Source organism: Triturus cristatus, chromosome 7 (assembly GCF_964204655.1).
Source record: "Triturus cristatus chromosome 7, aTriCri1.1, whole genome shotgun sequence".
NCBI classification, from domain to species: Eukaryota; Metazoa; Chordata; class Amphibia; order Caudata; family Salamandridae; genus Triturus; species Triturus cristatus.
Genome location: NC_140590.1, coordinates 1,021,094,871 through 1,021,119,680, shown reverse-complemented (window position 1 = coordinate 1,021,119,680; position 24,810 = coordinate 1,021,094,871). Strand labels below are relative to the sequence as shown.

The 24,810-nt window shown below is 42.9% G+C and overlaps 2 long non-coding RNA genes across 5 annotated transcripts in view; one reads left to right on the top strand and one right to left on the bottom strand.

Moving 5' to 3' along the window:
* The window catches only part of LOC146811037 (uncharacterized), a 104,285-nt gene extending 84,512 nt beyond the window's left edge, over positions 1 to 19,773 (bottom strand). For 2 of the 3 annotated variants that reach the window (XR_014966675.1, XR_014966676.1), the window contains exons 1-2: positions 19,648 to 19,757; positions 6,000 to 6,067 (exon numbers count right to left, since the gene is read on the bottom strand). This is a non-coding gene — a long non-coding RNA (uncharacterized LOC146811037). Of the gene's footprint in view, positions 1 to 5,999; positions 6,068 to 19,647 lie in introns of all 3 variants that reach the window. The other variant, XR_014966677.1, reaches the window with a different exon arrangement.
* A 4-nt stretch (positions 19,774 to 19,777) lies between these two features.
* Positions 19,778 to 24,810, top strand: part of LOC146811036 (uncharacterized) — a 102,883-nt gene continuing 97,850 nt past the window's right edge. The window contains exons 1-2 of one of the 2 annotated variants that reach the window (XR_014966674.1): positions 19,778 to 19,928; positions 21,369 to 21,520. This is a non-coding gene — a long non-coding RNA (uncharacterized LOC146811036). The remainder of the gene's footprint in view (positions 19,929 to 21,368; positions 21,521 to 24,810) is intronic. The other variant, XR_014966673.1, reaches the window with a different exon arrangement.

Here is a 24,810-nt window from a genome sequence, read left to right as displayed (position 1 = left end):
AAATTCAGGTAACAGCGTCTGAATGGTGGCAGATCGGGTATTTAAATGATGTTCTCTTTTAGTGAAGTCTTGTGCTCTTGAGGTGTGTAGTTAGTCTGCTCTTCTGTTGTGTTACTTTATTTTTGTGATTGTGCATGGGGGACAGGGTCATATCACCGCCAAGGCCATTTAGAAACGCTTGTAGGTTTATTTTGATTCTCTGTGTATGCATTACCTTAAAAAGACAGTTTACAGCTTCTTTTTGCCTTTTGGAGTTAGCTACAGACTCAGTGCAGTTTCAAGATTTTGCCCCTTATGATATCCTTTTGTTGTGACAAGTTTTTCACTGGGTGCTGGTGGTTGAATCGTTGTTTTCTACTCTTCTGCTTTTTTAGAGTGATATTGGTTATTTTAACTATGAACCTACCATCACAATGTTTCTTGATGTCTGTATTTCACAATTGGTCTATGGAAGATGATGTTTAGGCATTAGATCGCATAGGCGTGCTGGCCTGGGTCACTTTTAACAAAGAAAGGGGGAACAGCTGTACTTCGCCATTTAGGAGCTGAGAGCTAAGATTTTAATGCCGAGGCCTATGCCCCAAGTGAAACCTGTAATTTATCAACCAGATATGGATCCCGGGACTGTTTCAGGGGCTTTCTTCCATGGCAGACCACAGAGCACTTGTTTGGATTTCAGCTGGACATGAGAAAACAACTGCTTTGTGGAACTCCTTTCTCCCAGCAGTGAGGCATGGTCTCGGGCTTCTTCGCTCACCTTTTCGAGAGGTGAGTCTGGGCGGTTATTATGTGGAAGGCCCCAGACAGACATAAGAAAGTAAGGCAGAAGCTTCAAAAGTCATATCTCAAATGATAACATCTACTCGCGGGGGGCCTAAGAGGGTCTCGATTATGTAGTAATGTAGACTTCCCTCGAGGGATACAGTAAAAAAGGCTGTGCTCTCAGAAACATAGATCTCTCCCCCAGCCACTGACATAAAGAAAGATCTCCTGACTGACTGCTCACAGCCACAATTATTTGACTGGAAACGATGACTAAGTTAATTAGCTCTTGTGATTTTGTCATGAACTCTCAGCAAAAAGAACAAAATGAACAGAACCTGAGACCCACATTCTAGCACTGGTGTGGTCCCCTGCAAAGAAGAATTGAGGAGGAGAAGCAACCGCAGGGTCACTGTTTGAATACTAATGTGAATAATAGTTATAATGCTCTAGTGTCAAAGGCTCATATTATAGAATTATTTGAAAAGACTGAAATGACCATAACATAGAACTTAGGTCTGTTCCATGGGTACAAGATCCTCAAGCACTATTTGGTCAAATTGAAGAATAACATAATAAGGCAGGAAAAACTGAATGTAATACAAAAGAAATCAGGGGAATAAATCTATTACAACGCAGGCATTACATCGTAGTGCCTTTACAACACAGTCAGTACCACAGCTGCGACGTTACCATGAGTACCATTCTATCGCAAGTCATTACAAAACTTGCTTTAGGGAGTGGTGTTGAACTGGTGTTGGATTTTAAGTCCAACACCTTCCCTACTGATACACCGACTGGAGTTGGAATAGTATTTTAAACTATTCCAAAGTCCAGCGCTTCCCTAAAGCAAGTCGTTGTAATGACTTGCGCTGTAACGGAACTCGTGTTAATGACACAGTTGTGGTATTGACTGCGTTGTTAAGCAACACGTAGTTTTGGCATGCGTGGTAACAGATGCTATTCGGGTACAGGTGTACAGGGATGCCTATTCAATGCACAAATCGGGCACATATGGCATCTCTGATGTACATTTAACAGCTTAAAGTTATTGATTTGCTTAGGTTTACAAAAGGTGCAGAATGCAGTTCCACACAGGTATAGAGAGGTGCATAGTGCCAGAGAACTGCAAAGATCAGCATAGCGGTCACAGAGTTACACAGTGATTCACTGAGCAGAGCATAGAAGTAATCAATAGTCCAAAATTTGCCCATGTGTACAAAGGAGTACACAAGTATAGACAGGTGCAGTATAAGTAAGAACAATGAAGTTTAAGCACCAATCTTGCACTATATAATCTTATATAACTGGTCCACAGGATCCAGTCCAATGCGCGCCAGTGATGCCTACATTTCCCAGGTACCAACCCATTCCTTTCCTTTGGCGTGGAGAACATTCTCCACTTGTAACATCTCCTGGTTGGCCTCGCGGTTACTGTTACGCAATGGGTTTGTTAGTGTCCGGTGTCCACATTTATATTTATGCCATTTTAGCACTCCAAAAAATCCTCCCTTCCTTCGCTAAGCACTGCTAGCAGACATTTCTCAATTTAGCTGCCTTCGTGCACAGGTTATCCGATCTGCCCCGAGGGACTAGGCCAGGATGGCAACCATCGAGCCTTCATTCCTGCCCTCTTTCGGGACCTGCTTTCAGTCAGCCAGGCTCCCAGGGAGAGTTTGCGTCACTCCGCACGCCCAGCTGCACGCCGCTGTGGCACGCGGGTCTCCTAAATCCTCGGAATCCGGATGCCCGGGCCAAGCTCTGCGTGTGTGGGGGGTGTAAACTGGGGGAAGATGAGGGAGAGGGTTGGCGGTGGTCTGGCGAGGGGGAGAACATGCCCCAGCGTGACATCGGCAGACAGACGTCGACGGAGCCCTATTAGCGGCGCGTGGCCTTCTCTGGTCATGTAGGGCCTGGGGTCGGCAGCCCCGGCGCCCATTGGCTGGCCCCCCCAACGCGCGCTTGGCATCAGCGAGGACAGCCGAGCCGAGGGGAGTGGGGGCTGTGATTTAAAGATGCTATTTTTACGTTGCTGGAACGGGTCCCGAGAATAGCTCATTCTATTCCTGGAGCGGCCAGAGGTCTGCAGATTTTTGGATATGGTTTTGTTTTTAATGTGGAAAACACATGGTTTCGATTTTAAGCACGCTATTCAAGTTAAATGATTATTTTTCTGTCCTCAGTGGTTGGAATGCCGTATTATTCAGCGAGGCCACAGTTGATAAAAGTGATCAGATCTGGCAACGATAACATATCTAAGAAAAGATGTCACGAATGAAAATTATGTTATGCTCTTTCTGACCCGTATTTAGCTTGCCAGGATGGCTGACATTAAGAATGAGATCATGGTTCCATAGCTTTCACCGTTAAACATTTCAGAACAAGTGCATTATATATATATCTCCTTTCTTCAGAAGAAAACATTCATATATTTACTCTGTCCTGCTCTCCACTGTATTCGTTGTGTGCATTTCACCTTTCCTTGGTTATTTCACAGATTTTTCTTTCGTCTGCTTTTGTACTGTGTTCAATTACTCCTTGCTTCATTTGCATGTTAATGTGTAGTTGTTGATTCTATTGTTCTCTTTCTTTCCTTCTGTTTCCTTTTATATTGTTACTTCCCTTATTTTTCTCTCGTATGCAGTTTTTGTACTATGTAATCATTATGTTTTCCTTATTTGTGTGTTTCCTTTTCTTTCTTAATTACTTTCTTACTTTTGCATCTATTTTCTTCTTTCCATAATTTCTTCTCTGTTACTGTCCTACATTCCTATTTTCTTCCTTTAGACTTTCCTTTCTTCCCTCCCTTTATCATAGTTTATTCCCAATTTGCTTACATATTGCATTCCTTTTGAGGTCTCGCTGAGCCAGCGCATGCACTGCTCTGCGAGAAATTTAGTGTATGGGTTTTCAAAGGGCTGCCACGGGCTTTTGGTGGCCTAGCGCTTGCGTTCACGCGTGCGTGCACGCGCGCAGCCACCATCTGTCTTTGATCGCGATCACTTTCGCGGGCCGCGCGGCCAATGCTTGTTTAAGACTCTCAGGTGTCCCCCCTACCGGGCTGCGGGGACTTTTAATGGACAGAAATGTTGCTTCACTGCAGGGATTTTGAGATAAGTACCTGCCCTCCTGTCTTTTCCATTCGGAGCACTGTTAATTAATTAAGACATCCCGCGCAGCAATCACAAGTGTTTTTCTTTACCCGACCTATGCTTGCTTTACACTGGAGGGAAACACAACTGACAGGCCGGATCCAAAATCAATCATTGAAGTTGACATCGTGCTGCCAACAAATCAATTTGCCCTTTGGCCCTTTTGCAGCTCGATATCATACATCCTCCCAGCGTGAGAGGGATCCGGTTGGATCTTAATATATTTATTGGTTACTAATCCATGCGCTGCCATCCTTACCAGTGAAGAAACAAAACCAACAGAGGGGATAGCTGTGGGAGAAATTCGCCATTGTCTCTACATGTACTTTAATCTTTTAAGAGGGTGTAGTAATGTAGTCCAGACAGGTTGAGGTATTTCAAGAAGATTTATTGTTAGATGATAAGTATCCTGGAATAAGCCCCACCAGGAGCAGCCAGCAGGCAGCTCAGCCCCATCATAACTGTGGCTTATCTTCAATCAGCACCCAACATTCCGTAGTACATCACAGTGCTGAAGCATTCCACTAGAAAGGCATTGAGTGGGTAAAGGCAGACATAGAAATATGCAATAGATAGAATACAACATACCTCCTTTTCTTCCACAACAGAAAACTAAACATAGAAGTATAGGAACACCTGTCAAAGAAAGCGTACCAATCATTAACCTCTATCACACCCACTGGCCAGACAGATGTGACAGAAACCAATGCACAGCATGCAGAAAATACAGAAAAGAAATGATAGAATAAAATCAGACACATTCCTTCTCTGAGAACACAATACAATACAAACACGCTCCTTAAGTTGACATAACATAGGCACTATTAGTCCATCATCAAACCAACACATAAAAGGAACAAAAAGAATAGTTAGACTGGGAGGATAGGTACTCTTCATCCCTTCTCCAACAAAAACACAAAAGGAACAGGAAGAAAGAAAGACTTAGAGAAAACCACCTAAAGGTACAAACACAAATAAGTACTCTTATTCCCTTCTTCATTAAACAACGAGAAAGGGAATAGAAAGATATAAAACAGAGAGGCAGAGGAACAAACAAAAGATCCTTCACACCGCCCTGTGAAACAGCATTAAAAAAAAATTAGATTGAATATTATTGAACATTTGAAAGAGATATAACTCATACAGAGAGAACCTCGTAATGACTATACATTGAAAAAACGCGGCTCGATAGAAATTCCATTGAAACCTTGAGAGGGTTAAACCCCAAATCGACAACCTTGAAAACATTGAAAAACATTGAATAATTGAAAGGAAGCAACAACACATATTGACAACCTCAATCAAATTGAAAACCATTGAAATGTTGCCCTTTGAAATCAACTAGAATACATGCAAATTGATGAATCGATAGAGAAACACATTTCTTACCCAGAAATACTGGATGCATGCATATACATTGATAAACATTGAAATGTTGCCCTTTTGAAAACAACTAGAACACATGCAAATTGATAAATCGATAGAGATACACATTTCTTACCAAGAAATACTGGACGCATGCGTATACATTGATAATTGAGTAGATAAATTGATATGTGCAATTCCTACAGGAAAAGCTGCACGTATGTTAATGTTAACTAAGCAAACTCTGTACAGGAAACATTCCATGCACAAATTGAAAAACTAGAGGAAAATTGAGAATTTGAGTTTTTTTGAAATTCTGCCAACCTGCACACTGTAAATAAAAAAATAAAAAAAATATTGAACAATCGATTTCTTGAGAGCATGTCACTTGCCTTCTTGAAACATAAATAAATGTGGCAATTGAAAATGAGCATATTCATGAAGACATGCCATAATAAAATAATGTACTTGAAAACTTGAATGAACCACCTGTGTGCTCAGAAAATGAAGTAAACAACAAGACAAACCAAATGCTGTGCACAAGAAAACAAACAGGCAGTCTTAAAACATGGTGTGCCTGTCACCGGAGTGAAGAAAAGCACAGGTATGCCCCACGGATAAAAACTTTTGGTTGGCGCAAAAAATAGAAAACAGTTCAATGACATAAGCGATAGAGCCAAATGTGAAAGCACCAGAAGAAATTGGCAATAGAAGTCTCACCATCTCACCACGGAAAAATTCCTTGGAACTGTCACTTTCCACCGCAGGCTGACGTATTGTGACTCCAACTACAGAAGACAGAAACCACACGGTGAAAACAGGCTTCATCCCTCGCCGTCCCACGTCGTTGCAAGTGATTCTCAACAACAGATAAACTTTATTGAAAAGAAACCACACACGGTTGGCAAGGAGATATAAACTACACTGAAACGCAGTTTCCCAAGATGGCGGCACGTTTTTGACGTTCAGCGGAGTGGCTCGCATCACGTTTTGGCAGCAAAGCGTCTATAAGCAGCTAGCGAAAATGTCATGAAGGAACCTAAGGAAACAATGACGGAGGTAAGATGCGCGCGCTGGAGCACGCTGGAGCCAACTTGAAGATAATTTGAATGGGCGGCTCGCGCTGAAGAAACTGTGCATTTTCAACCGCAAACACCCATGTATTGACAAATGGCGCCAGCCAAACCTGTAGACTCCATCCAAAAAAAACGACAAGTGTACATCAACCAACACGGCAGGTTGGTGTATATGAATCACATGGAGACACAAACTTGTCTTTCCAAATGCAGATTGTACAAAATGTAAATAAACTCAGGGAAAAACACCAAAGAGCACTGCTAGAAACCAGAATAGAGTTCCATAAAACCAGTATGAACATCCCACGCAGATTATATGGTGCCATTTTGAAAGCTGCTGGTGACACAGTAGATCGAAGAGGCAAAATAGCAACACCTCACTTCATGCCATTGAAATAACACAGTCATAATTACCGCTACAAACATAGAGAAAGATAGTTTGTGCTGGATGAGGAGAACACAACAAAGTTCCTTGAGTCTCGAATATTTTACCACGTTACTCTGTAGGTACCTGTAGTTTCTGGGCATCCGCTGGGCGTTGAATTACTTGTTTGTAGATACCACAGCTTAATGAATGTAAATGTTCCTTGAGTCTTGAATATTTTACCAGATGCATGTAAATTGTAGATGCCACACAGTTGACATAGATGTAGACACATGACTCAGATAGAGAGGATGTGGCCACTTGAAGTTGAATAAAGCGCACAGGGATTGCTATGATATAGAACGACGCTTGAAGGCAGACCATCCATAGACCCACAATGTTTTTGTGCGGTGATTGAAAAACCCATTAAATTGAGACAAGCTTGTGAAGTGGGATCTGGCACATCCACAGCAGTTGAAAAAACAGCATAGATTGTAGAAATAAATCTCTGCTTTTACCTTCCCTCTTGAAATAGTTGGATAGTTGAAAAAGTGAAAATATTCTTTGAAATTGAAGTTGTTGATGAAATATTGAAAAAGAATCTGGCATGCGCAGGTTGGGGCGACCGGTGTGATGGTCACTGGTGGGGCTCTGAAGCCAGAGTCTTTGCTTGATATTTGATGAGGTTTGAATCTCTTGCCTTCTTGAAACTTGACTTCTTTAGTTGCCTTCTTGAAACTTGAATTCCATTAGTTGCCAACGTAGGTAAGATCAACTCGTCGCCAAAAAGATGTAGTAATGTAGTCCAGACAGGTTGAGGTATTTCAAGAAGATTTATTGTTAGATGATAAGTATCCTGGAATAAGCCCCACCAGGAGCAGCCAGCAGGCAGCTCAGCCCCATCATAACTGTGGCTTATCTTCAATCAGCACCCAACATTCCGTAGTACATCACAGTGCTGAAGCATTCCACTAGAAAGGCATTGAGTGGGTAAAGGCAGACATAGAAATATGCAAGGCACCGGAAAAATCAATTTTAGAAGCAATCGTTCTTTGAACTCGCAACCCGTTTGCAGGCAACTAACCCCACCCCCACTCTCTTGGGATATTCAGTTTATGCCTCTGCGTGGCTTCTCTCGTGGATGGCGTCTTACTTAGAATAGATGTGTCCTTCCCTTCCTCGCTCTGTGTAAAATATACCATAGTTCCTCGCACCACCCACACTTAAACAAATACCCGAGGAATTTGCACTCATGTTGCTCACATCAGCTCTATTAACGCAAAATGTCCCCTACCTTCTCAAAAATTTGTCAGTAGGTCTAAGATTCCTATCTGGGAATGCTTTGAAATCAGCAGAGGGTGGCTGTGTCTCTCACCCCCTCACTGCAGGGGTCTGCTCTCCTCCCCACCCACCTCTTGGTACCCATATGCCAATCATTGCATCAAGTTAACACCCTACACTCCGGTATTTATCTTCCGGCCTACTTGCATCTGATGAAGCCAAATGCTATGTATGCTGACCCCAACGGGGCGGGCGATGGGCGATAACTCAATTAGTTTAACAGCCGTCACCAAAAAAACACCAAATAACACACACATTTTCTATCTAATTCAAATTGATTTTTTTCACGCACACAATAGGAAAGCTATTGATTTTTGATTAACTTCACACCAAATCGCGTGTTTCACTCACAGCCCTTGATTAGGCATCAAAACAAAGAGGAAAGATGGATCTCTTAGTTTATTATGGCACAGAATCACCGATGCCAGCTCAATTTTAGTTTAGTTTGAACACGGAAGCGCAGTCAAAGGACAAATGGCACTGCCACCTAAAAAAGCATCCTTTGATTTACTCTTACAAGGATTTTTAATCAACACCCAATCCCCTACTTTCACAACAGTTTTCTTTACACATTTCTTTACGTCATGAATTTTTTTTCTTTCTTCTATTTTTTTTTATTCTAACAACCCCCAGTCATCCTTCTCATTTTCAACAAAGCGATTTGGCTGTAAATCATTCACCCAAGAGGGTGTTGCTATAGAATTAGCACACCTCCCCCTAAACAATTCAAACGGTGTCCTTTTTGTGACAGCATGAGGGGATAATCTATACACTCTGATTTTTTTTTTAAACTTCAGAAAGCCAATCTAGACCCTCTGATTTGGCCATTTCAATAGTTTCCTTGAGCACACGGTTAAAGCGCTCTACTAGCCCATTGGTCTCTGGGTGATATAAGGAAGACCTCTTATGCTTGACCCCATGAGCACACAAGAAATCCTCCATCTCCCTTGAAACCAATTGAACACCATTATCTGTGAGAATCACATTGGGTATGCCCTCTCTATCAAAGAGTTTTTCCAAGAAAACTTTGACATGTTTAGTTTCAATTCCTCACGTTATTGCAATTTCAGGCCCTCGTGAGAATAAATAGAGGACAAGTATGTACCATTCAGTGCCAGACGAGCGAATTGGCCCTACAATGTCTAACCCAACCTCTTTCCATGGACCATCAGGCCGATCGATAATAACCATAGGTTGGGTTTTAGGCTTAACCACTCTCTCACTCAAAGTACATTGCATGCAGTCCCTTATTTTCCGTTCCACTCATAGATCCATACCTGGCCACCAATAAGATGAGCGCAAAAGCTCTTTGGTCTTAGAGACTCCCAGATGACCAACATGTGCTAATGAAATGAGTTCATCTCTAAGTACAGTAGGGTAAATGAGTCTCGCGCCCCTGACAAGTAAGCCTTCTCGATCTGAAATTTGATCCTTTACGTGCCAAAACTTGTCTACTTCTTCATTTTTAATCTTGGCATTCCAACCTTTTTTTATACACTCTTTTACTTTTACTAAAACTTCATCTTCAAGAACAGCCTTCAACCATATTTCTTTGTCAATAATTCCCCCTTCAACAAAGCAAACCATTTCTCCATCTTCCTCATCATCTGTGCATGAATCATTGCAAAAAACTAATCTGGACAAGGCGTCAGCTACTTTATTTTGTATACCAGGTATGTACTTAACTTCAAAGTTATAATCCTGCAGTACAACCACCCACTTAGTAATCCTTCTAGAGACTGCGTCAATTCCTTTTTGTTTAAAGATTTCGCATAAAGGTTTGTGGTCTGTCCTGACCTCAAATGTGCCACCCCACAGCAGATTCTTCAATTTCTTTATTGACCAGTATACCGCAAGGGCTTCTCTTTCTATCACTGAATACCGCACCTCAGCTCCTCTTAAGCTCCTAGACAGAAATAAGATCACCTCAACATTTCCTTTGTTTCTTTGTAGGAGAACTGCCCCTAGACCTTTTACACTGGCATTGGTTAGTAAAATAGATTTCTTGTCAGGATCAAAGCTGCTGAGTTTGGGTGCAGAATTTAATCTCTCTTTAAGAAAACAAAATTCTTTCTCGCATTTTTCATCCCACATAAACTCACATCCTTTATGTAACAGAGCCCTCATGTAAACACAAAGAGATGTAAACTTTTGCACAAATTTACTGTAAAATTCAGCCATCCCTAAAAAACGTAGTAATTCTTCTTTGTTATTTGGGGGAGGCATTTTTTGAATGGCCGTTATTAAGCTTTCTTTTATGTGAAACTCCCCCTTCACCAATTGTATGTCCCAAATAGTCTATGGACCTCCTTTTAAATTAGCATTTTTCAATCTTGACAGTTAGCCCAAATTCATCTAGTCTCTTAAGAACTTGTAACACTCGTCGTTCATGCTCATTGTCGTCTGCACCAAAAACCAAGATATCATACTGATACACTCTTACGCCAGGTAGCCCTTTCAAAACCGTCTCCAACGCCCTCTGAAACACTGAGGCTGCTGAGACCAAACCATAAGGTAATCTCAAGAAACGAAACGTGCCAAAGGGCGTAACGAACGCTGTCAAGTCTTTAGAACTCTCATCCAGTCTGATTTGATGGTATGCAGACTTCAGGTCTATAGTACTAAAGACTTTCGCTCCTTTTAACAACATCAACATGTCTGCAACTTTAGGTAGAGGATATTTATCTATCACTACACATTTGTTTAATTCCCTAAGATCCACACATAGCCAAAGAGAGCCATCAGCCTTCTTTGCGGCCACGACTGGAGCAAGCCATTGCGTTGCTTCAACCTCTTCAATGATTCCATCCTTTTTTAAGTGTTCCAATTCTGTCTCTACCTGTTCCCTGACCGCAACAGGAATACCTCTTACTTTGCAACAAACTGGTTTGGCACCATCCACCAAGCGAATGTGATGAGTATAGTTTTTAAGACAACCTAAGGTACTACAAAATACCTTGGGGAACCCTTCTCTTAACCTACAAGTAAGGTCATTTTCAGTATTACTTTCAACAGTGGGTACTGACTTAGAGATAACATTTTCTTTGAGTAAAATAGGTGGAGAGGCATTTGGGTCTGGAATCACACCAAGATCTCTCTGGTGGAACCAACTCCATATACTGTCACCTTTCTGTGATATGTATATTTTAGCGCTGGCTAATCTATTCATATATTCAAGTAAGCCCCAGAAATAACCAAATAACTTAATGGGTTCACCCCCATAGGCAAAGGATCTAATATCGGGAGAATAAACTTTGATTTTCTCTCTGATCTCTTTTAAGTAGAAATCTTTTGAAATTATGGTGATCTTAGCACCGGAATCAAAGAGCACTTTTGTTGGTTTACCCTCTACATAGATTTCGTCAGTGGGGCAATTTTTTTTTCTTCATTTTGGACTACCTGTACTTGAATTTGACCACAATCTACATCATCTGCAGACTCACAAGTATCATTAATATCATAGTATATTTCACTGACTTTTGAGTAGCTAGATGGATACCCTGTGTCCCAACCAGATTGTTGCTTCGTCGCCTAATCTGTGCATCTGGCAATACTAAATCAATGCTTAGAGGCAGATGGTCACTCAAGGCGTTTAGGTGTATTTTAAAATTAGCTAACCAATTTGCATAACAGTTTGGGACGATGATAAAATCGATAGTAGATCTACAGCCTCTACCTACGAAGGTGTAATCAAACTCCACGCTAGGGGAACACAGTCGGTTTGCAAAGCCAAAATCATGAGCAAACAAAAGTTCATTACATTTTTCTCCACGCTCCGTATGTTCAAAATGTATTAATAGATCATCATCCTCAATTGTTAAACCACATGCCCCTAACTCTGCTTTGGAGCATAGATTGGTATTAAAATCACCCCCCCAAATCGTGATCATGTCTGTATCTTTAGGAGCTCTCAATTTTCCAATATCGTCACTAAGCTGACTCTAAGTGTCCCCCAAAAGATCCTTCTCTATATTATTGTAAAAATGTATCAGGATTAAAAGGCAATTCAAGGTGACATGAATCGAACCTATCTGGTAATAATTAGTCGTTTTTATTATGGAGATTTTGTGCACATCCAAAAGATTCGAAATGTAGATACAGAGTCCCCCCTTATGCCTACCATGATTCGATTGAATAGCTGGCGTATGAAATGTCCCATACCCCTCAATATGAAGTTCCTCAGTTAGCCAAGTTTCTTGAAGACAAAAGATGTCAAAACGGTCAACAAATTCAAGCCAAACTTGGTTATTCTCTTTACTCCGGAGGCCTGCCACATTCCAAAATAGCACACTAATAACCTTCTGGATTTTTTATTTATTAGTACAAATTTCTTCTGTGACAGATTCAGTCTGACATGTCAATACCGACCCCAGACCCTCACCACTGTTTAATACATTGGGGTGTGCAGATGTTAATGGACCACTAAAGCTAGATCTTAGGTTAACGTCCTTTTCCTTTGTGATCGTACATTATGTCCTGCCGAACTTCAAGCTTGTGTCCATATTAAGTCTATCAGGTTCACAATCCTTCAGGTTATCATTCTCATTATAACTAGGCCTCCGGCCTTCCTTAGCTACCAGTCAATCATTCTCATCTAGTGTTTGCAAAATTTCGAATCTATAAGACATCTCCAGATTATAATTCCCTTGGTAGTTTAACAGTGATCTACAGTTAGATTCTGATCGATTCTTGGGCCAACTGGGTCGATAAAAAAATCCCAGTGGGAATATATTTATACCTACTCCTGAAGTATCCACTTCCCTTACTCTGTTCAACACTTCCCTAACCAAGGTGGGTAATCCAAGGGAGAGAGCAATGCAATCACCACTAACGGCTTTATGACTTTCACCTACCCAGGGAACCCGCCTCACCATTTTAAATGCCCCAAACATTTCAGCAGTTAGTCCCACTCTCTTCCCCAAGCAATGGATAGTTTTATTTCTCAATGTGTCCCATGTTTCAATTTCTCCTAGTTTAAGAACAGGAACATTTGCCAGTATTAGCGTATATGGAGCCGCTGCCGGCGGAAGATCAAGATTATGTACCTGACGTGGGCTTACTTGAGGCAAAAGCGGAAATGGGCTTGATCCGGGTTGTAAGTCATTAGATACTATGCCCCCCTGTCGACTTACTGAGATTCTCTTCTCTGCTATGCGTAGGTCTCCATTGTTACTTATAATCCTTTTATCTATACCTACCGCACTTTTCTTCTGTGAGTCATCACTATCCACGGGATTACTAACTTTTACTTTTACTAGGGGTTTATTAAATACATTTTGACTTTGGCAGCCAGTTAAGGTGGCTGAGTAACTGTGAGTGCACTGACTAGAAGGGTTCTTACTAGATATGATTAGATTCTGATTTATCGTAATCTTCTCTAGACCTTTTTCAATTTGACTTAGTCTATCTTCCAGGGTGCCCATATATGATTTAACATAACTTGTTAAATCTAGAAGTAAAGTTTCTAGTTTCGTACTGTCACCTAGTAATTGTGAACTATTTCTAGCTATTATACCTGAGGTAGTGACTTTGTCCTTGTGTTTCTGTGTATAACATTTTTTCCCCTGTTTTTTAGTCAAGGAACTCTTGGTAAGGCTGTTGTCAATCATGGGCATATGGGGATCTACCTGGACATTAGTAGAAGGTTTTTGTAGCTTCGAATTACATTGCCTTTTGGGGGGGGGTCAGGGGTCAGAATCCCTGTCACTGACTGAGACTTCCTCGATAACGCTGTTTATTATTTGGATACAACCATTTCCATTTAGCATTGTACCAGAGGTTTCTGTTAAGCAGCTCTCCACAACCCCCTTACATAATGTGTTCTTTTCCCGGCCATTCCCTACTAATCCCTGCACTTCTACACTTAATGACTCCTCGACTGACGAAATCTGTTTTTCTATCACGCCTACAGCACCCGTAAGGTAATTTAACAGAGTCATTTTCACATCCTTAGGATTGCTAGAAGATTTGTCGGACTTGGCACAGTGTAGTTTCCTTTTCCCCATTTTGAACTCCAAGATGATGGATTATGGATTAACAGTGTACACCTCCACTAGGGAATTCTCCACAATTCAGGGTACAAGGTGAAGTGTCATGGAGAAAGTCTTAACAGAAAAAAACAGTACCTTCTGGTGTTTAAATTGGGTACCTCAGTCAGTTCCGGGATTAAATGGTAAGGGGGTGGCCCAGCCCAGCCTCGCCCTGTCTCGGACGGGCGCAGACGGGCCCGCCCTTGGCCCTGGCTTCGCCCGGCGCGCCCGCGCGCGCTCCGCGGAGTGGAAGCCGCGCTCGATTTTAAGCGCCTCCGGGCGCGTTGCAGTGGCGGCAGCATCAGGGGCAGCTCTGGGCAGTATGGGAGCGGTAGTCTCCCTCCAGCACACCAAGACCAGCAGGTAGCGGTTCCCGCGAAGCGGAAGCCGCGTTCGATTTTAAGCACCTCCGGGCGCGTTGCAGTGGCGGCAGCGTCAGGGGCAGCTGTGGGCAGTATGGGAGCGGTAGTCTCCCTCCAGCACACTAAGACCAGCAGGTAGCGGTTCCCGCGAAGCGGAAGCCGTGCTCGATTTTAAGCGCCTCTGGGCGCGTTGCAGTGGCGGCAGCGTCAGGGGCAGCTCTGGGCAGTATGGGAGTGGTAGTCTCCCTCCAGCACACCAAGACCAGCAGGTAGCGGTTCCCGCAAAGCGGAAGCCGCGATCGATTTTAAGTGCCTCTGGGCGCGGTGCAGGGGCGGCAGCGTCAGGGGCAGCTCTGGGAAGTATGGGAGCGGTAGGCTCCCTCCAGCACACCAGGACCAGCAGGTAGCAGTTCCCGCGAAGCGCAAGCCGTGCTCGATTTTAAGCGCCTCTGGGAGCGTTGCAGTGGCGGCAGCGTCAGGGGCAGCTCTGGGCAGTATGGGAGCGGTAGTCTCCCTCCAGCATACCAAGACCAGCAGGTAGCGGTATTGCTATGCATATTTCATATTCATTGAGGCTGTGATCATCCAATTCCGGAAGACGGTCAAAGACCTCTTGTCCTTCCGAACCCAAGCAATGAAGTAACAGTGCAGTCTTTCTCAAAGCACTTAGGGAGGATCCACAAACTCTGGCACACCTCTCAAAGACTTTGCGCCATTTTTGCCATTTAATTGGTGGATCTCCCGGAGATGATAAGAAGAAAGGGGGTGCAGTTACATTTAGCATATTGACAAACTATAACTTCTCACAATCTTCGTATGCAACCTTGTATTAGTGTAACAATTGAAGACCAAGGTACATGACAAATTGACAAGCAAGATATCACCACTGATCAAATTTACAGTAATAAGGTGCAAAATATCTAAAATATGCAAAATTATGAAAAATTCAGCAGATTTGCACACGTGTGTCACTGAAACAAAGCACTGTAGACAGTGAGTGTATTCAATTAAGGTGTGCGTGTCACCATGGACGTCTTCCGTTGTGAGTACCTATACAACTTTATAAATAAATGAAATTATGAAATTGCATTTGGTATCTTCTTTCTGCAACAAAAACTTTATAAATAATAAAGTGTGCGAGCCACTGAAGCAGCACGCTATGATTGTGTGATTTTAACACTTTTCACACTTGATTACCAACTTTTAATAAAGTGTGCGCATCACTGTGGTGAAGCGCTGCCTTATTATGTAAAGTGCTGGAAGTCGTGGCTCATGGCGCGTTGATGCGCGTATGCAATTTATTGATAAAGTGTGCGCATCACTGAAGTGACGCGCTGTGAAGATCCGATGTTAAAAGTTGAGCGTTATAGCTTGCGTGTATTCAAATTATTGGTAAAGTGTGCGCATCACTGAAGTGATGCGGTGTGAAGATCCAAAGCTAAGGCGTTCACCGCTTGACATAGCCGATGAGAGCGCTCAGCACAGCTTGCCTTGCACATTATCGTTCCAGTTAAATGCTCAACTTTGTATTATGCGCTCCACCAAAATCTTTCATTTTTCAAAATGGCCCCCACGCCGTACGTCAAACGTAATTACATGGGGCGTTCGTAATTACGTCTGACGTGTGAATGTCGCTCTGCGTACCCTACGGCTCAATGGAAAACAATGCCGAAGAGAAGATGAAGTTGGCTGAGGAAACACAAAGAGAAGTAACCATGACAGCGCTGCAAGACACGCGGGAGAGCGAGGTAAGGCTTCTCCGCTGTTTTAAAACATGCGCCCGTCTTGACCAACGTGTATTTCAAATGAAGCGCCAGTCGATGTAATTACTTTATCACTCTGAAAATCTTATGCTTCTTAAGTCAATTCATTCGATATCTTCTTCATCTATATGGCCAATCATAATCAGCACGAAATCACGCCGACCTCACAGCTCTCAAAAAGTCAGTCAACTTCAAAACTGGAATTATCATAAATTTTTTCCTGTAAAGTTGATATAAATAGATAGATTGCGGGCCCAAACGAAGGTGAATGGATGTGCTGACACAGTCAGATCTCTTTAAAAAAAAAAAAAGAAGTAGTTGACAAATAGAAAGAGACAAGGATATTCGCTAATTCCTTCAATCTTTTGTACATTAAATGTCATTCAAACCAAGGTAGTTCAATAAAAAAAACGGAGATCTGATACCTTGTTAGAAGAGATTGTGAAAGTTGGAAGTTTTCTTCATTCCTGAAGGTAGTATTGAGATCCTTCATACATCTTTTCCTGGAATCAAAGAACCATCCTCTGTCGCCAATTATAAGAATCCAATACCACAAAAAGGTAGATTTGGTTAGATAAAAGTAGTTTATTCCAAGAGTAAGGATCTCATCCACAAGTAGCCTGTCTTCAGGTTAACACCCTGGCTCCAACTGCACATCAGTCACATAATAACATTCTGAGTCACCTGGCAACCAGTATGGAACTCTAAGATGTGCAGGATGCTACACCACATTTTGGCAGCGTGGTACCTTGCTGAAAAGCAAACACAACTACTAACCTTTCCCTCAGTTTTCGTAGCATCTTCCTGTTTCTTTCATTCCCAGCTTATCACATCTGACGTTTGCCAGAGGGGTATTTTATATTTTTTTCATTTTACACATGTCATGTCGATTTGTGTAATATTGTCTAATGTGCCAATGGCCCTGGCTTGGCACGTGTGCTTTAAAGCACTCTGCCTCAAAAATTGATGTATATGTAGCCAGAAGGCCAGGAGCTCGTCGGTTAGACAAATGCAACAAATGGAGCGAAATCACCCATTTGCTCGAGTACTTCTAATGTAGGACTGCAACAACTATTCAGCTGAAAGGGCATCAGCCCTGCCCTGCCCATAGAGCAATTAATAATAGGAAACGCTGCAGTGCTCCAGGAACTTCCATTACATCTGGCAATAGATTTGGTTGGTGGCAAGACAAGTTGAACATTGAAGGAAGGGGGAGGGATAAATATAGAGAAGTGAGATGACAGATGAAGTTGGGTTTTTCATTAAGTTTAAGATAAAAATGTCAGATATTTGTCCAGCTCTGAAATTATGAATGGAATTGGAAACAGTATTTTAACATGAATTTGTGTAAAATCAAAAATCTGGTGTATTACTTCTAAACTTTAATAATCATTGAATATCTATCTATCTATCTATCTATCTATCTACAAACCGAACTACCACCTTCCGCTGCACCTCACGTCTCGGGTGCCACTCGTGCGGTGGTGAGCCGCTAACATTTTCAAACACATGGCGTCTCGCTGTTGTGTGGTCAACAATGAGTGCACTCCCGGGTCTTTAATAAAGCATTAATTTATTGACAAGTAGCCAGCACTGACAGGCGCGTTTCGGCACTTCGACTTCCTCAATGTCAGTTTAAATCACAAACATAATTAATTTTAAATCCTTCGTATCAGCGTAAACATGAAGTGCATTTCGCAAACATAAAAGAAGGCAAGATAAATATAACCAAACATTTCAAAATGACGGTGGCCATCTTTCAATGTGAAACTTGGGTATGTCAGCAGGGTAATATACATTCGTATGTGCTTTGTCTTTTTTTAATTTTTATTCTGGGGTCTTCCTACCATCTTACCGATCCCTTTCTCCTTCGTTTTGTATTGTGAGGACTTATTTTTGTTTTTTTCCCTATTTTGCTCCCCACCCATGTGCTTATATTTTTTTACTTTTATCGTTATTGATTCATCCCTCCCTGGAGAAGCCTGCCTTCTTTCTTCACTGGGCAGTATTGATAGCCCTCTTTGAGCTCCATGCTCTCCGCACGGATATTCTGTTTTACTGTTGCTCTTGCATTTGTTCCAAAATGTGCTCAATCTCTTTTGGCTCCCTAATGTTGTGCATTTTATTCCTCCACATTATTCTTAGGGCTGCTGGGAACTGCATCTGAACTGTTGCACCAAGAGATCTTAACTTGCATCTACTGTCCAAGTTCCCATTGTCTGTCTTTAGTTGCCTTAGAAATGTCTGATCGAATTCTGAATGACCACTCGTCTTTGTTGTAGGAGCCCTTTTTCAAGGCCTCACTCATAATTTTTTCCTTGAGGGTGAAGGTTTTAAAATGTATCAGGATTTTCCTCGGGGTTTTCCTCGTCTTGTTTTTGCCAAAGGGGTCTTGATGCACCCTCTGTATGTCTTCCGCTAAAACTGCTGCTTTTGCCCAGGGAAAATTCTCCTCTAGCAGTAATACTATGTATTTTTTAATGTCGTCCCCTTCTTGCCCTTCTGGCACATTCAAGACCCTTACGTTATTCCTCCTTGCTTTATTTTCCAAGGATTCTAGCTTGTCTCTGAGGCTTCCTTCATTTGACTTCAGTGCCTTAATTTCCTTCTGGTGCAGTTCCACTTCTTTACTCAGGGTTTCAACTGCTGCCTCTACTGTTGTTACTCTCTCCCCCAGTGCATTCAATTTAGTGTCCAGCATCTCACAAGCCTCTTGTATCTTAGTTTGATTTTCCTAAGAGATTGCAAATTTAGCCCTCATTTCATCTAACATTCTTTCCAGTCTTTGTTCTGGGGGGGCTCAGAGGGTTTCGAATGTTGTTTGCTACGTACTGTGCTGTCTCCATTTGCATTTGTGCTTAGAGTCTGGATTTCTTTTATTGTGTTACCCTCTGCTTCTTGCACCTGTGATGACTTTTCCTCCATACCTACCTCCTTACCCACTCACTTATTGTCAGAAAGGTTATCAGAAAGGTTATCTATCGGGTGAGATTTATTGGGATGTATGATTTCGCCCTCCACTTGACCAAGTTGTTCTTGCACTTGTGCTTTGAAGAATGATCTCAGGGAGGGGGTAACTTTAACCTTGAGTCCCGGGGCTGCACCTGATGCACCTGCTCCTTTCCCTTTATTTTGTTTCCCTTTAGTTCTGGTGGGGAGTGCAGCCGTAACCTGTTTCTTACCCTTCTTTCTAGTACTTAGGGGGGCTATGTTGTATTTTAGTGCAGCAATCGGGGTATTCCCAAGAAACTGCCTATTTCTTAGGCAGTAACTAGTGCCTTTATTTAATTCACTGTCAGCCGTTGTGCCTAACTCTGGGGAAAAAGAGGTACTTGAATTTCCCCCCCACTCCTCTCCAGATGATATGGTGATGCCTTCGCCCTGTGCCTGAGACGTTCCCTTTAAGTTTTTCAACCCCTGCTAGTTTGCTTACCCCTTTCATGCACTTTTCTTCGCCTTCGTCTTCCTCGCCTTCAGCTGTGTGAGCTCCAAGCGGTTCGTGTAGCCACGCTTCGCTTGCCCCTCGCGGCGTCCCGTTCGTTCTTGATGGGGGAAGTGAATCGCTGAGAGCCGCGATCACTCTTCCCAGGTTAACCCGGAAGGAGACTCTGGCGGCCACCCTGCGGCAGTTCCACTGTGCTTCTGAAGCCTCCGACCACGCGCTGCGTACTGCTGACAGCTGGTGCTGCCTTCTCACTGCTCCCTCGAATTACGGTAAGTTCGTGCTTTAACTCCGTATCAAAAAAGATTACTTTTGTAGACAGCATGTCTTCCTAGTTCCCTGATTCCCTTTAGGCACAGTATTTTGTGGTGGTCTTGAGCGCTTCAATCCGTTTTCCGCTCATAGAGCATGGTGCTCCCGACCGGTCACTCTAGCCGGCCGCCATCTTCTCCCCGCCCGAGCGGTGGCCATCTTTCAATGTGAAACTTAGGTATGTCAGCAGGGTAATATACATTTGTATGTGCTTTGTCACATCGATATACAACCTGTTACTTTCTATATACACTCAGAATTGTCAGTGTAACACTTCACTTTACGTGTCCACAAGGAATACTCAATGCAATGCAGTGCAAAATAAAAATACAAATAAAAAGCAAGGAGGGGTGTAATGGTCCGCAAATAAACATGCATAAAAGTCAATACTTCATATGTTAAGCAATCTATAATATTATTGCGTTTGCTGATCACAATTCAATCAATTAAGAACAATCGTAAAATCGACTGCTAGTAGTCATTACTCTTTAATGCCCCCTCTATATAACTCAGTCACAGTATGGTACAATCATTCTCTGACTGGGCAACCTTTCACCCCGTCGGCTTAATACATGGCCTCGTGGAGCATCACTTGCTGACAATATTCATCCAACATAGTTTCAGATGGCTACCAATAAATTGTTGAGTTCACCATGCAGTTTAGTGGAGGCAAAACCTTTACGCCTATTACTGGCCTATATGTACCCACATTTCCTATTCATTATTCAGCCCATGAGGAACTTTTGTGTGCAACTGGATAATATATTTAGACAACAGAATCTGCAAATTTCTGGTTCTGTCACCCCCTCTGTCTTCTTTCTGCACTTGATCAATGCAGAAGAATTTGCATAGCCGATAGGTCTCGCTTTTGGGACTGTATAAGTATTTAGTAATGCATCCTTGGTGCAACAACATTAACTGTTGCATGCGTAAACACTTATAATGTCCCAAAGGCGAGACCTATTGGCTATGCCAATGCCTGTTCACTTATTTTTTGGCTTCCATTTCTACGTTTACCATTCCTTTCTCTAGCTTTGTTCCGAATTTCCTCATTTTCATTCTATGTTTCTTCCCCTCTTTCCTTGTTTGCCTCTTTTATTCATTATTCTTTCCTCACTTCTTTTCTTTCTTGGTTCCATTATTGTATTTGGTTTCTATTCTCCATTAAATTTGTCTCTTACTTCAAAGTTTAATTTTCACCTGCCTCCAATTTCATGTCATCTTTTCATTTGCCTTTTCATTGCACACTGCCTTCCTTTTCATTGTTCCTTCCTCCCTTTTGTCTTAGTTTTCCTCTATTCTTATACACCATAGACTAAGCAGCACTTACATTTCTAAAGGATGCAGGTGCACCAGTGTAGAGACTCTTCCTAAGCTCTCTCATTCTTACCCCTTTACAGGAGGTTGACCAGTTGCTACCAGGACACAACACTCCAAGGAGGACTACTATTGAACTATGAATGCAACCTAGAATAACAGTGTTCTCGAAACACTTCACGACCCATCACTCATGTTCCGACTCACAGAAAAGGTTGCGTTGACCAAGGAGAGGGTAAGCAGTTTTCAAAGACTCATGACACGAGAAGCCTCTCGCTCTTCTATTCAGCTCTATTATCAAAATCATGGCATTCTATTTCACCTCTTTCCTCTTTTCTTCTTTCTACCTCTCCTTCCAATGTGAGCGTTCATTCCTTCCTCCCTCCCTCCCTCCCTCCCTCCCTCTCTCTCTTCACAATTTCCTTCCTTTTGTCTTCATTCGCTTTTTTACTGGTTACTTTTTCTTGTTAATTTATTTTGTGTTCCTTTCTATACATCTTTCCCTCATTCTATTCCATCATGCCACCTTTCTCTTACCCGCTCTTCCTTTTTCCATAGATTCTTAATGTATTCTTTTCTTCGGCACTGTGCATTCCTTTCTTGCTCCTTCTTATCCCTCAGTCCTATCTTTGCTCCATTCTTCTCTTATTACATCATTTCTTCTTCATTCTATCATCCTTCCTACATCCCTTTTTATGGAACCATTCCGTTTATTGAAAGAGCCAAGGCTCAAACACAGCTAAGAGCCTACCACCTGGGGGCCGGCAGCGTTTCAACAGCAAGTGGATTACACAGCTTGTATGCCAACAACCCAGAGGGCCGGCAGCGATCATGAATGTCGGAGGGCAAATAAAAACAAAAGGAAACAGAAAGAAAAGCAAAACCAATGGAGAAAGGAACAAGCATTTGCAATGCAATACGTCTCGCAGTTACAAGAGTTTATGCTATTGACATTGCAAATAACAATGCCTTTTATTTTTGTTTTCTTTTTAAAAACCTAAATAAAAGGCATTGTTATTTACAATGCCAATAACTTGAACTCGCGTAACTGCGAGACCTATTGCATTGCAAATGCTTGTTATTACGCCCAGCACTCGGTGGAAGAAAAGACTGCTAAAATATCTGAATTTAAATGTTTTTCATGCCTGCTTTCTGATTATTTCACAACTATGCAGTGCCTTTGCCCAGCGCAAGGAGACCTTTTTCTGCAACCCCCAGACCAACCTCTGACCTCACTAATGCTGAGAGTTTTGGAGGGACGCCTACTCGCGCCTGCTTACTGTCTGTCGAGCTCCGGACGAGGAGGGCTGCGCTGACAACAGGCTGGACTCTTCTTCATTGCATGCTGAAGGTGCAGTAATATTGGGGGCCACTGCCAAACAGAAGACCACCCGGGGAGTGTCGCCATCCTCTCACCAGGTCTCTGCCTTTAAAAAGCCAGCATGGGTGGGGCAGTCAGTCCCTGGACAGGCTGCAGACCTGTGTGTGACCCAGTCCAGGTGGCCTTTCAGAGTGAGGCCCTACCGAGAACTCAGCCCATGTTCAGGTTGTCTGTCCCACTTGTGTTTTTAATCTGCACACCCCCACCCCCAGGTTTTACAGCTGTACTCGACCCCACTATTGACAGGAGCTTGCTGTGCAGTCACTGGGGGTGAGGAGGGAGTGGGTGGCTGGTGTACCATCCTCTGACGTAAGGCTAGACTCTAGGCATGGTGGTGCCTTCAGCAGGGGCCTCTAAGGCCAGTCACAGCCTGCAGAAAGTATGGGTAACAGTACACACCACCATCTGATGGGACCCGTTATTATAATTGTGGGCCACCGTATTTTCCTTAGGGTGGGGGGGGGGGCGCATAATATTAACTGGAGCTCCACGATCATGTACACAATATACACGTGTGATAGGAGTGGGGATGATGCAGCAGGTGCATGCACTTTCTTGGGTGTTTGTATGCACCATGTGACACTTCTAACAGTATCTATCTGGAATGTGCAAGGGCAGTCTGATAAACCAGAGTACAGGACGTTTACAGTCAGGTTGTTACAGGATGTGCACCTATTTACATGTGTATGTGCTTACAATGTGCAAGAGCATTCCGCCGTAGCATTTCCATCTATGTGCATGCATGTGAGTACTATGTGCAAGGGCTTTGACATAGAGCACGTGCCTTTGTTTATAAAACGGAGTGCACAACTTGAACTGGCATTTGTATGTGCACCTCTTTACATTTATGCTAAAAAAAACTGCAAGGGCATTGACTGCTATGTACGTATTCACAATAACGGTAAAGATTTATTGTAAGTAGCATGTAGCACGTGCACGTAAGTAAATTGAGAGTGGGAGTCATTACGATGCAGCACGCGAACCTGCTTGCTAATGTGCCCATGTCATTGGTGCAAGGGCATTCCCCTGACCAAAGTGGTCATATTTACAATTATTTCGATAAAGTGAGCAAGCACCTGCTCTGTGTGCACGTCTTCCTGTTTACACGTTCACAATCTGCAAGGACATTTGAATGCAGCACGTGTGTGCATACATTGACTTGACAGTACACTGTTTACACGATGCTCGTAAACCACGGAAACCTAGTGCCTCACTAAGTACTGCCAACAATGTCACAACTTTATAATTGTAATAAGTCCCTTCTGCTCACAGGAGTATCATACTTACCTTTTGGAGGCAGTACAACTTCCAGTTTGGGGGCGTTCCTCTGTGTTGCTTGTAATCTCTATAAAGATCGTTCTGGAAGCACGGCCTTTATGCTTTGAGGGGGAGTTTAGCAGATCATCTGTCCGTGACACATACATACTCGGCCAGAGCTGGCGATTTTGGAACTGGGGATCCAGGTGAATCCAACATCCTGTGATTTTGGGCAAATCACTTTTTTTTGCAGTTTTAGATAGCGCGACCCGAAAGTATTGGAGCGCGTTACATGAGCACCAGTTACATTACACAAGGACATATTCATTTTGGTAGACACAGATAGATAAAGTTATTTGCCCAGCTTCAAAATCGGAAGCTCTGGCCATTACGCCACATCCTCTCTTTAGCCCCCCCACCTAAAAACACACAAAAAATTAACGTGTCATTGGGTAATGTAACTGGTGCTGTATTGAAAGCCCGCCGATACCGTCAAATCAAGTTCGCGCTACATAAAACTGCTTAAAACCCCCCCCAAAAAACACCAGCTACTGGGGGCTGCCCCCATTAGGTTCACCACTCGCCAGCTCCGAATAACACCCCGGCTTCCCCAAACCTACCACAACACTGTAGGCTGCTTAACCCTGGCTACGTTTTAGAACCTACATTATAACAAGCTGGCTTCGTAGAGCAGACGGGGGGAGGGAAAATGAAAGCGCGCCATGCGCACGCTGTGTAACGCCAGCCTGGGGGGACAGGAGATGTGCACACGTACGGAGAGCACATCTCCTGTCCGTATGCGAGCACATCTCCTGTCCGCGCGTGCCATCTCCTGTCTCCCTTCGGGAACGAAAGCGACAACAATTGAGTCTCGCATGGTGAAGCAG